Below are 14,515 nucleotides of genomic sequence, written 5' to 3'. Positions count from 1 at the left end.
AGAGAAGGAATGGATGGGGTGGGGGGCTGAGAAGAGGGTGGGGGAGGAGGCGCCTCTCTCCCTCGCTACGCCACTGGTTCTAGTTTATGTTCTTTTCTCAAGATCCTTTCCGCTCTCCTTATATTTTCCCTCATGGTATTTAGCTGTTCTGAGAACCATGGGTTATTTTCCCATCTCAGTTTTCTGGTTTTTATTGGTGCTATTCTATCTAGAGCTATGTTTGCTAGATTTTGCCAGGTTGTAATGCTTTCTTCTATGTCTTCGTTCATTGGTTCTAGTTTTTCAGTGATTTTCTTCCAGAATTCCTTTGTGCTATAATAAAAAAAAACCCTAGTTTTTGATAACTTACCAGTGGGCGACCGACTCAGTCAATTCCCGCTTAGCAGGCCATTATGTCGGAGAAATTTGATATCATCTCACAAGGCTATCATCTCAAGGCCCACTTTGAAGATGCTTTCACTTCCAAACTCCAGCCTACTTTCTAAGCACCAATATCTCATTCCTTCTGTAATTCCCCCCACCTGAGCACAGTGTATTGATGCACCTTCTTGTCCAGTTTATCTGTCTTGACTAGATTGTAAGCTCTTTTGAGCAGGAACTGTCTCTTCTATGTGTTGATATACAGCACTGCGTATGTCTATAGAAATGATTAGTAGTACTGTAGTGTTACATGAAGGAAATTCAAGTGTGTATTTTAGGAGATCGCATTATTCTATATGATACACTTGTTGTATTATGAAAAATGAATAAAAACTTTAAAACGAAAAAAAAAAAAAAAGCTGTCTGAACTCTCAGTGACATCACAATACATCTGAGTCATACTCAGAATTCTTGATTACATCATAATGTAGCTGTGTACCTGAGCACCTGAGCACAGTGTGTTGATGCACCTTCTTTTTTTTTTTTTTTTTTTTTTCAGTTCAATAATTTTTATTAAGTATTTTAAAGGATACAAGAATCATTTAAAGTACATAGAAACAAAATAAAGCTTTCTGTATATAAAATATATAAATCTATGTTTAACTGTATAGGAGCAAAGGCTCCAATTATTAAAAATGTATGTAAGGGATATATAAGATAAAGATGAGAGAGAGCAGAAAAGAAAAAGGAAAGAAAAATGAAAGAGAGAAGAGAGGAGAAGAAAAGGATAACAGGAGTGTCTAAGAAGATGAGCGTACATAGGAGTCTAAGAATGACCATGGAGATTTGTTGTATTTCAAGTTCATGCAGGTTCGGAATGTAACTCTCTTCTCATATGCATAGGATTCAAATCTATGATACATACTCAGAGAGTTCCACCAAAAGGTATAATCTAATAGCGAGGGTGATTTCCAATTTTTTAGAATGTGCATGAGAGCAGTCACCAACATGGTATCAATGAGTTTAGGTGGACAATTTGATTGTGTGAAACATGGGTGTTGAGATCGAAGGATTACAATGTCTATAGAGATTTCTTCTGAGCAGTTAGTAATAGATTGTATGGTGTTCCAGACATAGGTCCAAAAAGAGCGGACTAGAGTACAATGAAATAACATATGATCAAGAGTTCCTTCCTCTTTCAAACAATTCCAGCAAACAGAGTCTTGCTTTAAGTTAGCTTTCCACATGCGAAGTGGGGTCCATATTGCCTGCCACATAAGAAAGTACATTGATTGTGATACTCTAGAAGATAAAAGCGGGCGATTTGTTGATGACCAGAAAAGCTCCCAATCAATGTCAGAAAGCGGAGTGGTAAGTATAGCGTCCCAGTGCTTCATAGAGTGAGGTGAAAAAGTGAAGGAGTGATCTCTTAAAATGCTGTAGAAGGATGATATCGCCTTGCCTTTTAATAGAGACAGAGAAGACCAGTTGTAAATAGTATTTTTGGAAGTCATATAGTCAAATCGTATATGCAAAGAAGGCAACACTCCAGTGAGAGAACGCCATTGTGAATAAGTAGAAGGAGGCAGCGAGTATGTAGAGCACAGTATATCGAATGGAACTAACGAGTTGAGGGTAGACAATTGATGGACAAACCATATACCTGCCCGCTGCCACCTTTTCCATGATAGAGATTTATTGTGATTTTGAATTTTGGGATTGTTCCAAAGGGACATGAGTGGACTAACATTAACTGAGATTTCAGTCAATGTATCTATAAGATAAAGAGCATGCTGCGTTGCACCCAATAAAGAGTATCTCTTTAAGTGCCTTGGTATTGACACCGTTAGTAAGCATGAGATGTGTAAAGGCGTACATAAAAAACATTCCATTTCAAACCAGGCAGGAAGATCTTGAGTGGGAAGATTTTGAGTGGTGGAGTTAGTGAGCCAGTAAGCTCCATATTTGGCTAATGAAGCAATATAATAGTGATAGAAATCAGGAAAGTTGAGACCACCGTTGATCTTAGAGGCTTTCAGTTTGGCGAGAGCAATTCGAGGTTTTTTCTTGTTCCAAATGAATTCAGATATTTTCATATTTAGCCAATTAAATAATGATTTCCGGCATAACAGAGGGAGCATAGAAAGGATATAATTAATTTGAGGGGCCAGAGTCATTTTGATGGATGCAATTCTACCCCACCAGGATAAAAAGAGTGGAGTCCATCGAGATGTAGTGTTTAGAACTAGATTTTTGACTTTAGATATATTAAGATCTTGAGCATGAACCGAATCTTTATGTATTAAAATCCCCAAGTATTTCACAGCTTCATGTGACCATGAGAAAGGAAAATGAGCCAAATCTGATGGAAGTATATTATCATTTAGAGGGAAGATCTCTGATTTCTCCCAATTAACAGAGTATCCGGAAAGGAGGGAGTATTGAGTGATAATGTGAATAAGATTGGGAAGGGAGAGTAAAGGGTCTCTCAGAAAAAGTAAAACATCATCAGCATAAGCTGCTAATTTGAAATCTCGATCAGAGGAGGGAATACCTTTAATTGAGGGACTTTGTCGTATAGCTGAAAGGAGTGGCTCTAACACTAAATTAAATAGCAATGGTGAGAGAGGACAGCCTTGTCGAGTACCTCTATGGAGGGGAAATTTATTAGATAAAGAATTGTTAATCCTAATACGAGCTGTGGGTTGATGATATAGTGTTTTTATCCAGTTTGTAAAAAATGGGCCAAAATTATACCACTTCAGGACATGGAAAAGGAAAGGCCACTCCACTCGGTCAAAGGCTTTTTCAGCATCAATAGCTAGGCCTATTACAGGGTCTGACATTGTTTTAGCATGAGCGTTAATATAGTGAAATAGGCGCAGGTTGTCTCCTATATATCTTTGTTTAATGAACCCTGTTTGATCTTTATGTATAAGCAATGGGATTATTTTGGTAAGTCTTAATGCAAGTAATTTTGCCATTATCTTGTAGTCTAAATTGAGGAGAGAGATGGGGCGAAAGTTTTTAACTAAAGTGTCATCTCTGTCAGGTTTAGGGATTACTACAATGGTGGCCTCGGTGAAATTGAATTGCTTGTCCGGAGTGGAGTGGAGGAAGTCATAATATTTAAGGAGATGAGGAGCTAGTAGGGTGCGAAATTGTTTAAAGAATTCGTTCGTGAAGCCGTCTGGGCCAGGGGCTTTCCCAGCAGGTAAGGAAGATATGGCAGTTTCAATTTCTAATATAGTTATTGGAGAATCAAGTTCCAATTTAACAGATTCTGGAATGGTCGGATGAGTTAAGGAGGTAAGAAATGAGTCTATATCTGCTTCAGGAGTGGTAGATTCGGATTGGTATAAAGAAGTATAGAATTTTTCAAATTGAGAGGAAATTAGAGATCTGGTTTTGACTAATTGACCTGATGAATTCTGAATAGCCGTTATATGTAGTCTTTTAGATTTATTTTTAAGGTATCTGGCCAAAGGACGACCCATTATATTATCTCCCATGTAATGACCAGAGTTAGAGATAAAAATATCACGCCTAGCTATATGTGAAACTAAAGTATTGTATTCATATTTAAGATTTTGAATACGTTGGAAAGTATTTGGGTCATGTATGTGGTTAGACATATGTTGTAATTCTAAGGTTTTGATTGAGTTTTCTAAATCTTTTTCCTTTCTCATGGACTGTTTCTTTTTCCAAGAGGCAATTTTAATCAATTCACCTCTAAGGGTTACTTTGTATGCTTCCCAGACAATGGAAGGGCAAATTTCAGGATCTTTAGAATTATTTTCAAAAAACTCCGCAGTGAAAGAATTGATTTTTTCAATAATTTCCTCGTCTAGCAGTAAGGCGTTGTTTAGCCGCCATGAGGGGGATTCCTTATGTGGGGCTGAGATGGATATATATAAAGAGATGGCAGCATGATCAGTGAGAGAGATTGGATGTATAATGGTATTGGTGAGATCTTGAATAAGAGAAGGGGATAAGAGAAAATAATCGATTCTCGAGTATGTATTATGTGGAGGTGAAAAATGTGTGTATTCTCTACCTTTCGGGTAGAGCAAGCGCCAAGGATCCACAAGAGAAAAGGCGTCCTTTAAAGCATGAAGAGCTGTGAAAGACTTGGATTTGGAGGGTTTACAAGAAGAAGATCTGTCAATATATAGATCTTGAATTTGATTAAAGTCCCCTCCCAATATCAGAGAACAAGTATCAAATTCAACTATCGCCAGCTGAAGCTCTTTGAAAAAGTTTGGGTGGTCTTTGACCGGGCCGTATATATTAAGAAAAATAAAATTAGTTGAGTGTATCGCAGCATGTACTAGACACCATCTTCCTTCAGTGTCTATTTTAAAATTGTGAATAACGGGAAATAGTTTATCATTGAAAAATATTGACACACCATTTTTCTTTTGATGAGTTGCAGGGGAATATAAGTGAGTTGAAAATCCCTTTAGTTGAAATTTCGAGGCAGCAGCGGGCAGGAGGTGGGTTTCCTGCAAATAAATTATATCAGGATGTTTATTGGATACATAATTAGCTATCTTTTTCCTTTTAATGGGATGGTTAAGACCATTCACATTAAAGGAAAAAACATGTAAATCAGCCATAATATATGATATATATTGTTGAATCATAGATTATATCTCCTCTGTCCAGAAAAATAATTGATATAATTGTAAGCTCGGGCAGACACTCCTGTCTAAGAAGAAGAGAGATAAAAAAAAGTGTGAAAGTAAAAGAAAAGAAATCAATAATATCAGCATAGTATATGGTTAGAAAAAGAATGGACCACACTATTCTACATATTTTAAAACATTTTAAATGTGATCCTGTGACCACGGAATAATAACACATATGGAACAACTAATAAATTCCACACCTATTCAATAATAGAAAATTTGAGATTAGTGTGCTTGATTTAGCAGAATATATGACATAGTATATACAATTCATTACGAATTATAAGAAGATGAATAGACAAAATAGACAGTGAATTTGGAGCTATCCAAGAAGGATGTCATATCTCTATATTGATCAATCTAAGGTAGGTTTAAAAGATGCAAAAATAAGAGGAGTTAGACCGTTGGATCCATTGCCAGGGCGCCGCCAGCTACTGTCACAGGTATAGAATCTATAAATTGTTGAGCAGTTATTGTGTCTGTGAAGGTGTGTGATTTCCCATCATACCAAATGCGTAAGGATGCAGGATATATAAGTGCAAATCGCACTCCTCGATGATGAAGTATGGAGCATAGTGGTGTCATCGCCTTACGAAGGGAGGATACATGTAAAGAGTAGTCATTGAATAGTAGCAATTTTTGTCCTTTATATTCAAGCCGGCCAGATTTCCGAAAAGCTTGCATGATAAGCTCCTTTTCTTTCCAGTTGATGTATCTAGCAATCGTTGTTCGCGGGTGGTTGTTATCACTTGTACGTTGGCCCAAACGGTGTGCCCGTTCGCATAAAAAACCAGACGTTGGGGTCACCAGGCCAAGTTGCTTTGGTAGCCAAACTTGGAAGAAGTGATAGAGGTCTTGGTCTGCTTGGAGCTCAGGTAGCCCCACTACTCGTATATTATTACGACGCTGACGGTTCTCCTGAGCATCTAAACGTTCTGTCAGTGCTGTCACCTGGGTCTGTAAACTAATCACACTCTCCCGTTCATGTATTACTGCGTCCTCATTTTCAGATATCCTCTGTTCTACTGCTGTAATACGGCCAGCCTGTGTTTCAAAGCGGTCATTAATGCAGTCAACTGCTGATTGTAATTTATGAAGTTTATCTTCCAAGGATTTAGTGACCATTTTTGAAATTTCCTGTGCCCATTCACTCCAGTGTATCGAGGTTGGAGTGGGAATTGGTGACGTCGCCATTTTGAGCATGGAGTAATCAATTTTGTGTTTCGGCGTTTTCGCCGATTTTACTGGCATGACGGGTTGTTGCGCACTAAAAGAGGGCTCACTTATCAACAAGCGTCGACAGGGACCCCAGTTGTGGCGATCTGATTTGTTTTGTTTATTAGGCAGATGAGTTCAATAACTCCGAGATATTCGGTTTCAGATACAAATTAAAGTTCTTTGCATCAAGTTCTATCCGATTGTATAAAAATATAAGATATAATAGCACAGTTTAATTTAAAACTAGGTGCGGGTGTAAGGAGCCGTTACACCATATGTGTAATCACAGCGGCAATCAGGCCACGCCCCATTTTTTTTTCTTCTTCCCTTCCCTTTCCTTCTTTCTTTCCTTTCTTCTTCCCCCTCGACGACCAGCAGTGGGCTGAGAAAAAAAAAAAAAAAAAAAAAAGTAGCACTCAAATGAGCTGAGGAGAGCAAGGCTCCTAAATGAGCAGTGCAGGATAAACTCTCTTGCTTGAGGGGTGGAGGAAGGAGGGACTGTGTCGAAAGTGGCTGTTGGGGGCGGGGCAAACCGCCGATCTCGGGCTCCTCCGGTGCAGTGAAGGGGGATGCCTCGATCTTCCTTCCCCTTCACTGTGCTGGATTCCACGGATGGATCTTCAATTCAGAGCCCTTAAGAGGGCTGCAAAGGCAGAAAGTGGCTGTTGGGGGCGGGGCAAACCGCCGATCTCGGGCTCCTCCGGTGCAGTGAAGGGGGATGCCTCGATCTTCCTTCCCCTTCACTGTGCTGGATTCCACGGATGGATCTTCAATTCAGAGCCCTTAAGAGGGCTGCAAAGGCAGAAAGTGGCTGTTGGGGGCGGGGCAAACCGCCGATCTCGGGCTCCTCCGGTGCAGTGAAGGGGGATGCCTCGATCTTCCTTCCCCTTCACTGTGCTGGATTCCACGGATGGATCTTCAATTCAGAGCCCTTAAGAGGGCTGCAAAGGCAGAAAGTGGCTGTTGGGGGCGGGACAAACCGCCGATCTCGGGCTCCTCCGGTGCAGTGAAGGGGGATGCCTCGATCTTCCTTCCCCTTCACTGTGCTGGATTCCACGGATGGATCTTCAATTCAGAGCCCTTAAGAGGGCTGCAAAGGCAGAAAGTGGCTGTTGGGGGCGGGGCAAACCGCCGATCTCGGGCTCCTCCGGTGCAGTGAAGGGGGATGCCTCGATCTTCCTTCCCCTTCACTGTGCTGGATTCCACGGATGGATCTTCAATTCAGAGCCCTTAAGAGGGCTGCAAAGGCAGAAAGTGGCTGTTGGGGGCGGGGCAAACCGCCGATCTCGGGCTCCTCCGGTGCAGTGAAGGGGGATGCACCTTCTTGTCCAGTCTATATAGCACAGTTACTTACCGTAACAGGTGTTATCCAGGGACAGCAGGCAGATATTCTTGACTGATGGGTGACGGCACCGACGGAGCCCCGGTACGGACAATTTTAGAGTGATTGCACTCTAAGAACTTGGAAAGTTCTAGTAGGCCGCACCGCGCATGCGCGAGTGCCTTCCCGCCCGACAGAGGCGCGCGGTCCCCAGTTAGGATAAGCCAGCTAAGAAGCCAACCCGGGGAGGTGGGTGGGACGCAAGAATATCTGCCTGCTGTCCCTGGATAACACCTGTTATGGTAAGTAACTGTGCTTTATCCCAGGACAAGCAGGCAGCATATTCTTGACTGATGGGTGACCTCCAAGCTAATAAAAAGAGGGATGGAGGGAAGGTTGGCCATTAGGAAAACAAATTTTGTAAAACAGATTGGCCAAAGTGCCCATCCCGTCTGGAGAAAGCATCCAGACAATAATGAGATGTAAAAGTATGAACTGAGGACCAAGTAGCAGCCTTGCAGATTTCCTCAATAGGAGTTGAACGGAGGAAAGCTACAGATGCTGCCATAGCTCGAACTCTATGGGCCCTGACAGAACCTTCCAGTGTTAGTCCGGACTGAGCATAACAGAATGAAATGCACGCTGCAAGCCAATTGGACAGCGTACGTTTAGAAATAGGACGTCCCAATTTATTCGGATCAAAGGACAGAAATAGTTGGGGTGATGATCTGTGGGGCTTAGTACGGTCCAAATAGTAAGCCAAAGCCCGCTTACAGTCCAAAGTATGCAGAGCCTGTTCTCCAGAATGAGAGTGAGGTTTCGGAAAGAAGACAGGCAGAACAATAGATTGGTTGAGATGGAATTCAGAGACAACCTTAGGGAGAAACTTTGGATGTGTACGCAGAACCACCTTGTCATGATGAAAGACAGTAAAAGGTGGATCTGCAACTAGTGCATGTAGCTCACTGACCCTCCTGGCAGAGGTAAGAGCAATAAGGAAAAGTACTTTCCAAGTGAGAAACTTGAAAGGAGCGGTAGCCAAAGGTTCAAATGGAGGCTTCATTAAGGCGGAAAGAACCACATTGAGATCCCAGATTACAGGAGGGGCTTTAAGAGGTGGTTTCACATTGAAAAGACCCCGCATGAATCTGGACACCAAGGGATGAGCTGAGAGAAGTTTTCCATGAACCGGCTCATGAAAAGCAGCAATAGCACTGAGGTGGACTCTGATGGAAGTAGACTTGAGGCCAGAGTCAGACAAAGAAAGAAGATAATCCAACAATGTCTCCACTGCAAGGGAAGTGGGATCAAGATGATGAAGAAGACACCAGGAAGAAAATCGTGTCCACTTCTGATGGTAACATTGCAGAGTGGCCGGTTTCCTGGAGGCATCCAGAATGGAACGAACGGGCTGAGACAAAAGAGTATCATGAGAAGTCAGCCCGAGAGATACCAAGCTGTCAGGTGCAGAGACTGGAGGTTGGGATGTAGAAGGGTCTCCTGATGCTGTGTAAGCAGAGAAGGAAACAGTGGAAGAAGAAAGGGTTCCCTGGAACTGAGTTGAAGTAGAAGGGAGAACCAATGTTGCCTGGGCCACCGTGGAGCAATCAGAATCATGGTGGCTCATTCCCTCTTGAGCTTGAACAAGGTTCTTAACATGAGGTGCAGAGGAGGGAAAGCGTACAGGAACAGATTGGACCAATCGAGGAGAAATGCATCCGCTGCCAGACGGTGACGAGAGTAGAGTCTGGAGCACAATAGGGGCAGCTGGTGATTGTGAGGAGCTGCAAAGAGGTCTATCTGAGGAGTGCCCCATTGAGCGAAGATGGACTGTAGAGTGAAAGGATCGAGTGTCCACTCGTGAGGCTGGAGAATTCTGCTGAGCTTGTCCGCTAAGGAATTCTGTTCCCCCTGAATGTAGATAGCTTTCAGGAATAGATGGTGAACTGTGGCCCAAGCCCAGATCTTCTGGGCTTCCTGGCACAAGAGGCGAGAGCCTGTCCCACCCTGCTTGTTGATGTAGTACATCGCAACTTGATTGTCTGTGCACAGCAGGAGGACTTGAGGAAAGAGAAGATGTTGGAAGGCCTTGAGGGCATAAAACATCGCTCTGAGTTCCAGGAAATTGATGTGATGCTTCATTTCCTGGACTGTCCAAAGTCCTTGAGTTTGGAACTCGTTCAAATGAGCACCCCAGGCATAAGGGGAGACATCGGTGGTGATGATAAGTTGATGAGGAGGTAGATGAAACAGAAGACCTCTGGAGAGATTTGAGGATATCAACCACCATTGTAGAGACTGACGAAGAGATGATGTCACAGATATGTGACATGAGCAAGGATCCATCGCTTGGGACCACTGGGTAGTTAGGGTCCATTGAGGAGTGCGCAGATGAAGACGTGCGAAGGGTGTGACATGAACTGTGGAGGCCATGTGACCCAAGAGTATCATCATTTGCTTGGCAGAGATGGAACGTTGTGGAAGCACCTGCTGACATAGAGATTGAAGCGTTTGAAGACGGTTGGATGGCAGGAACGCTCTCATGAGGACTGTGTCCAAGACCGCTCCAATGAATTGAAGTCTCTGAGTGGGGATGAGATGAGATTTGGGTAGATTGATCTCGAACCCCAGAAATTGCAGAAACAGGATGGTCTGGTTGGTGGCCTGAAGTACTGTCTGAGATGAATTGGCCTTTATCAACCAATCGTCCAGGTAAGGAAACACCTGAAGGTGGTGGGAACGTAGAAAGGCAGCCACCACAATCAGACATTTGGTAAACACTCTTGGAGAGGAGGCAAGACCGAAGGGTTGCACCTTGTACTGGTAATGACAACAATTGATAATGAAGCGTAGGTACTGTCTGGAGGCCAGATTGACTGGTATGTGAGTGTATGCTTCTTTGAGATCGAGGGAACATAGCCAGTCGCCTTGATTGAGAAGAGGGTAAAGAGTGGCTAGAGAAAGCATTCTGAATTTCTCTTTGACCAAGCACTTGTTGAGATCGCGAAGATCTAAAATGGGTCTGAGATCTCCTGTTTTTTGGGGGACTAGAAAATAACGGGAGTAGAATCCCTGCCCCTTTTGATCTAGAGGAACTTCCTCTATGGCGTTCAGAAGGAGGAGGGATTGAACCTCTTGAAGAAGGAGGGAAGACTGAGGAGTGTTCAAAGCAGACTCTTTTGGTAGACCTTGGGCAGGAAGAGTCTGAAAGTTGAGAGAGTAGCCGTGGCGGATGATGTTGAGGACCCACTGATCCGAGGTGATGGTTTCCCAACGGTTTATGAAATGAGTAAGGCGTCCTCCTATAGGCAGCGGAAGATGGGCAGATGGAGGGATACTGGCTATGTCCTGGAGAACCAGGTCAAAAGGGTTGTGAGGATTTTTGTGGAGGAGGAGGCTTCACCTGTTGTTGCTGCTGTGCTGGTCTAGTGTTTTGCCTCTGTTGTTGCCTCTGACGCCTGGGTTGTTGAGGTGCCGGTGGCAAAGGACGAGCCACAAATCGACGTTGGTAGGCCGATTGCTGACGAAAAGGCCTGGTAGGTGGGGTTTTCTTTTTTGTTTTGAGGAGAGTATCCCACCTAGTTTCATGAGCTGAGAGCTTTTGGGTAGTGGAGTCCATGGATTCTCCAAACAGCTCATCCCCTAGGCAAGGTGCATTAGCCAGTCGATCCTGATGATTGACATCAAGTTCTGAAACTCTGAGCCATGCCAGTCGGCGCATGGCCACCGACATAGCCGTGGCCCGAGAGGTCAGCTCAAAGATGTCATAGATCGACCTGACCATGAATTTACGAAGTTGTAAGAGCGATGAAGAAGTTTGGCGAAAGGCAGATCTTTTACGGTCAGGGAGGTACTTCTCAAAAGCAGTCAGATTTTGTTTGAGATGCTTGAGATAGAATGAGAAATGGAAAGCGTAATTCCCTGACCTGTTGGCCAACATCGCATTCTGGTACAACCTCTTGCCAAATTTGTCCATGGCTTTACCTTCTCTGCCAGGAGGGACTGAGGCATACACACTAGCTCCCGTGGATTTCTTTAGAGTGGATTCCACTAATAGAGACTCATGTGGGAGCTGTGGTTTGTCAGACCCAGGAATCGGGATGACTTTATATAAAGAGTCTAACTTGCGGGGGGCTCCTGGGACGGTCAAAGGTGTCTCTAAATTCTTGTAAAAAGTCTCTCTCAATATGTCATGGAGAGGTAATTTGAGATATTCCCTTGGAGGCTGGTCAAAATCCAGTGCATCAAGAAAAGCTTTGGATTTCTTTGACTCAGCCTCCAAGGGAATAGAGAGAGAGTCACACATCTCTTTCAAAAAAGATGTTACATCTGGTTTAGAGGATGGGTCTAAAGCAGAAGGATCCTCATCACCAGATGAACATTCCCCTTCAGAGAGAAGAGGGTCCACCGAGTCACCCCACAGATCAGGATCCCTAACCTGAAAACTGCGGTCTCAAGATTCCGGTGTGGAGGATTCCAGGTGTCGGGATTTGCGTGCCGACTTACCTGACCTCATAGACACGGTACCGGGAGACGTTAAGGGCTGCATCGGTGCCGAAGTTTGAACAGCCTGGTGTTGAGCTCTCGGTTCCGGTGCGAGGACTGGCATGGAGACCGAGGAAGCAGAATGTACCGGTACCGACAAAGTGGATGCCGATAAAAGGGGCTGCTCCACTGTCGGTACCGGTGGCTCAGACCGGACCGGGACCGGAAGGCTCGGTGTCAAAAGTGCAGGAAGAAGTTGTTGCAACTGCTCCTTAAGCTGCACCTGCAGGACAGCAGCAATCCGCTCGTCCAGCGAAGGCACCGGTACCGCCTTTTTCTTCTGCGGTACCTGCGGTGCCACTCTATGCCCCGAGGATGAGGAACCCGAGGTCGAGGGGCTCACCTCTATTGGGGCGGAGCGCTTCCGTGGGCGCCTCGAGGTCGGCAGGACTGGGTTCGCTGCTACTGAGACCGGAGGACGCTCCAAAGGGGAAGGCTTCTTAGCCGGCTTACCTGAGGGATGCAACGCCGATGCGGTATCGCGCGGTGTCGATGAGGTGGGTGCTGACTGAGACGGGCCCGATGTCGGTGCCACAGAATCAGACATCTCTGCACCAAATAATAACCGCTGTTGGATCTGCCGGTTTTTCAGAGTTCTCTTTTTTAAAGTCGCACAGCGGGTGCAGGTAGACGCTCGATGGTCAGGACCAAGACACTGTAGACACCAGTTGTGCGGGTCAGTGAGTGAAATTGGTCGTGCACAACGCTGGCACTTCTTAAACCCGGGTTGAGGGGGCATGAAGGTAAAGCACAGTTACTTACCGTAACAGGTGTTATCCAGGGACAGCAGGCAGATATTCTTGACTGATGGGTGACGGCACCGACGGAGCCCCGGTACGGACAATTTTAGAGTGATTGCACTCTAAGAACTTGGAAAGTTCTGGTAGGCCGCACCGCGCACGCGCGAGTGCCTTCCCGCCCGACAGAGGCGCGCGGTCCCCAGTTAGGATAAGCCAGCTAAGAAGCCAACCCGGGGAGGTGGGAGGGACGCAAGAATATCTGCCTGCTGTCCCTGGATAACACCTGTTATGGTAAGTAACTGTGCTTTATCCCAGGACAAGCAGGCAGCATATTCTTGACTGATGGGTGACCTCCAAGCTAACAAAAAGAGGGATGGAGGGAAGGTTGGCCATTAGGAAAACAAATTTTGCAAAACAGATTGGCCGAAGTGTCCATCCCGTCTGGAGAATGCATCCAGACAATAATGAGATGTAAAAGTATGAACTGAGGACCAAGTAGCAGCCTTGCAGATTTCCTCAATAGGAGTGGAATGGAGGAAAGCTACAGATGCTGCCATCGCTCGGACTCTATGGGCCGTGACAGAACCTTCCAGTCCGGTCTGAGCATAACAGAATGAAATGCACGCTGCCAGCCAATTAGACAACGTACGTTTAGAAACAGGACGTCCCAATTTATTCGGATCAAAGGACAGAAAGAGTTGAGGGAATGATCTGTGGGGCTTAGTACGGTCTAAATAGTAAGCCAGAGCCCGCTTACAGTCCAAAGTATGCAGAGCCTGTTCTCCAGAATGCGAGTGAGGTTTCGGAAAGAAGACAGGCAGAACAATAGATTGGTTGAGATGGAATTCAGAGACAACCTTAGGGAGAAACTTTGGATGTGTACGCAGAACCACCTTGTCATGATGGAAGATTGTAAAAGGTGGATCCGCAACTAGTGCATGTAGCTCACTGACCCTCCTGGCAGAGGTAAGAGCAATAAGGAAAAGTACCTTCCAAGTGAGGAACTTGAAAGAAGCGGTAGCCAAAGGTTCAAATGGAGGCTTCATTAAAGCGGAAAGAACTACATTGAGATCCCAGATAACAGGAGGGGCTTTAAGAGGTGGTTTCACATTAAAAAGACCCCGCATGAACCTGGACACCAAGGGATGAGCTGAGAGGAGTTTTCCATGGACTGGCTCATGAAAAGCCGCAATAGCACTGAGGTGGACTCTGATTGAAGTGGACTTGAGGCCAGAGTCGGACAAAGAAAGAAGATAATCCAACAAGGTCTCCACTGCAAGGGAAGTGGGATCATGATGATGAAGAAGACACCAGGAAGAAAAACGTGTCCACTTCTGATGGTAACATTGCAGAGTGGCCGGTTTCCTGGAGGCATCTAGAATTGAACGAACAGGCTGAGACAAAAGCGTATCATGAGAAGTCAGCCCGAGAGATACCAAGCTGTCAGGTGCAGAGACTGGAGGTTGGGATGTAGAAGGGTCTCCTGATGCTGTGTAAGCAGAGAAGGAAACAGTGGAAGAAGAAAAGGTTCCCTGGAACTGAGTTGAAGTAGAAGGGAGAACCAATGTTGCCTGGGCCACCTCGGAACAATCAGAATCATGGTGGCTCGTTCCCTCTTGAGCTTGAACAAGGTTCTCAAC

General features: G+C 44.8%; 1 protein-coding gene across 4 annotated transcripts in view; it reads right to left on the bottom strand.

The window, feature by feature from the left end:
* LDLRAD4 (low density lipoprotein receptor class A domain containing 4) overlaps positions 1-14,515 on the bottom strand; it is a 766,771-nt gene that overhangs the window by 481,377 nt on the left and 270,879 nt on the right. The window lies entirely within an intron of this gene.

This window comes from Geotrypetes seraphini, chromosome 2 (genome assembly GCF_902459505.1).
Source record: "Geotrypetes seraphini chromosome 2, aGeoSer1.1, whole genome shotgun sequence".
Classification (NCBI taxonomy): Eukaryota; Metazoa; Chordata; class Amphibia; order Gymnophiona; family Dermophiidae; genus Geotrypetes; species Geotrypetes seraphini.
Note: the sequence above shows the minus strand (reverse complement) of the source record. Positions and strands in the feature narration are given on the sequence as shown.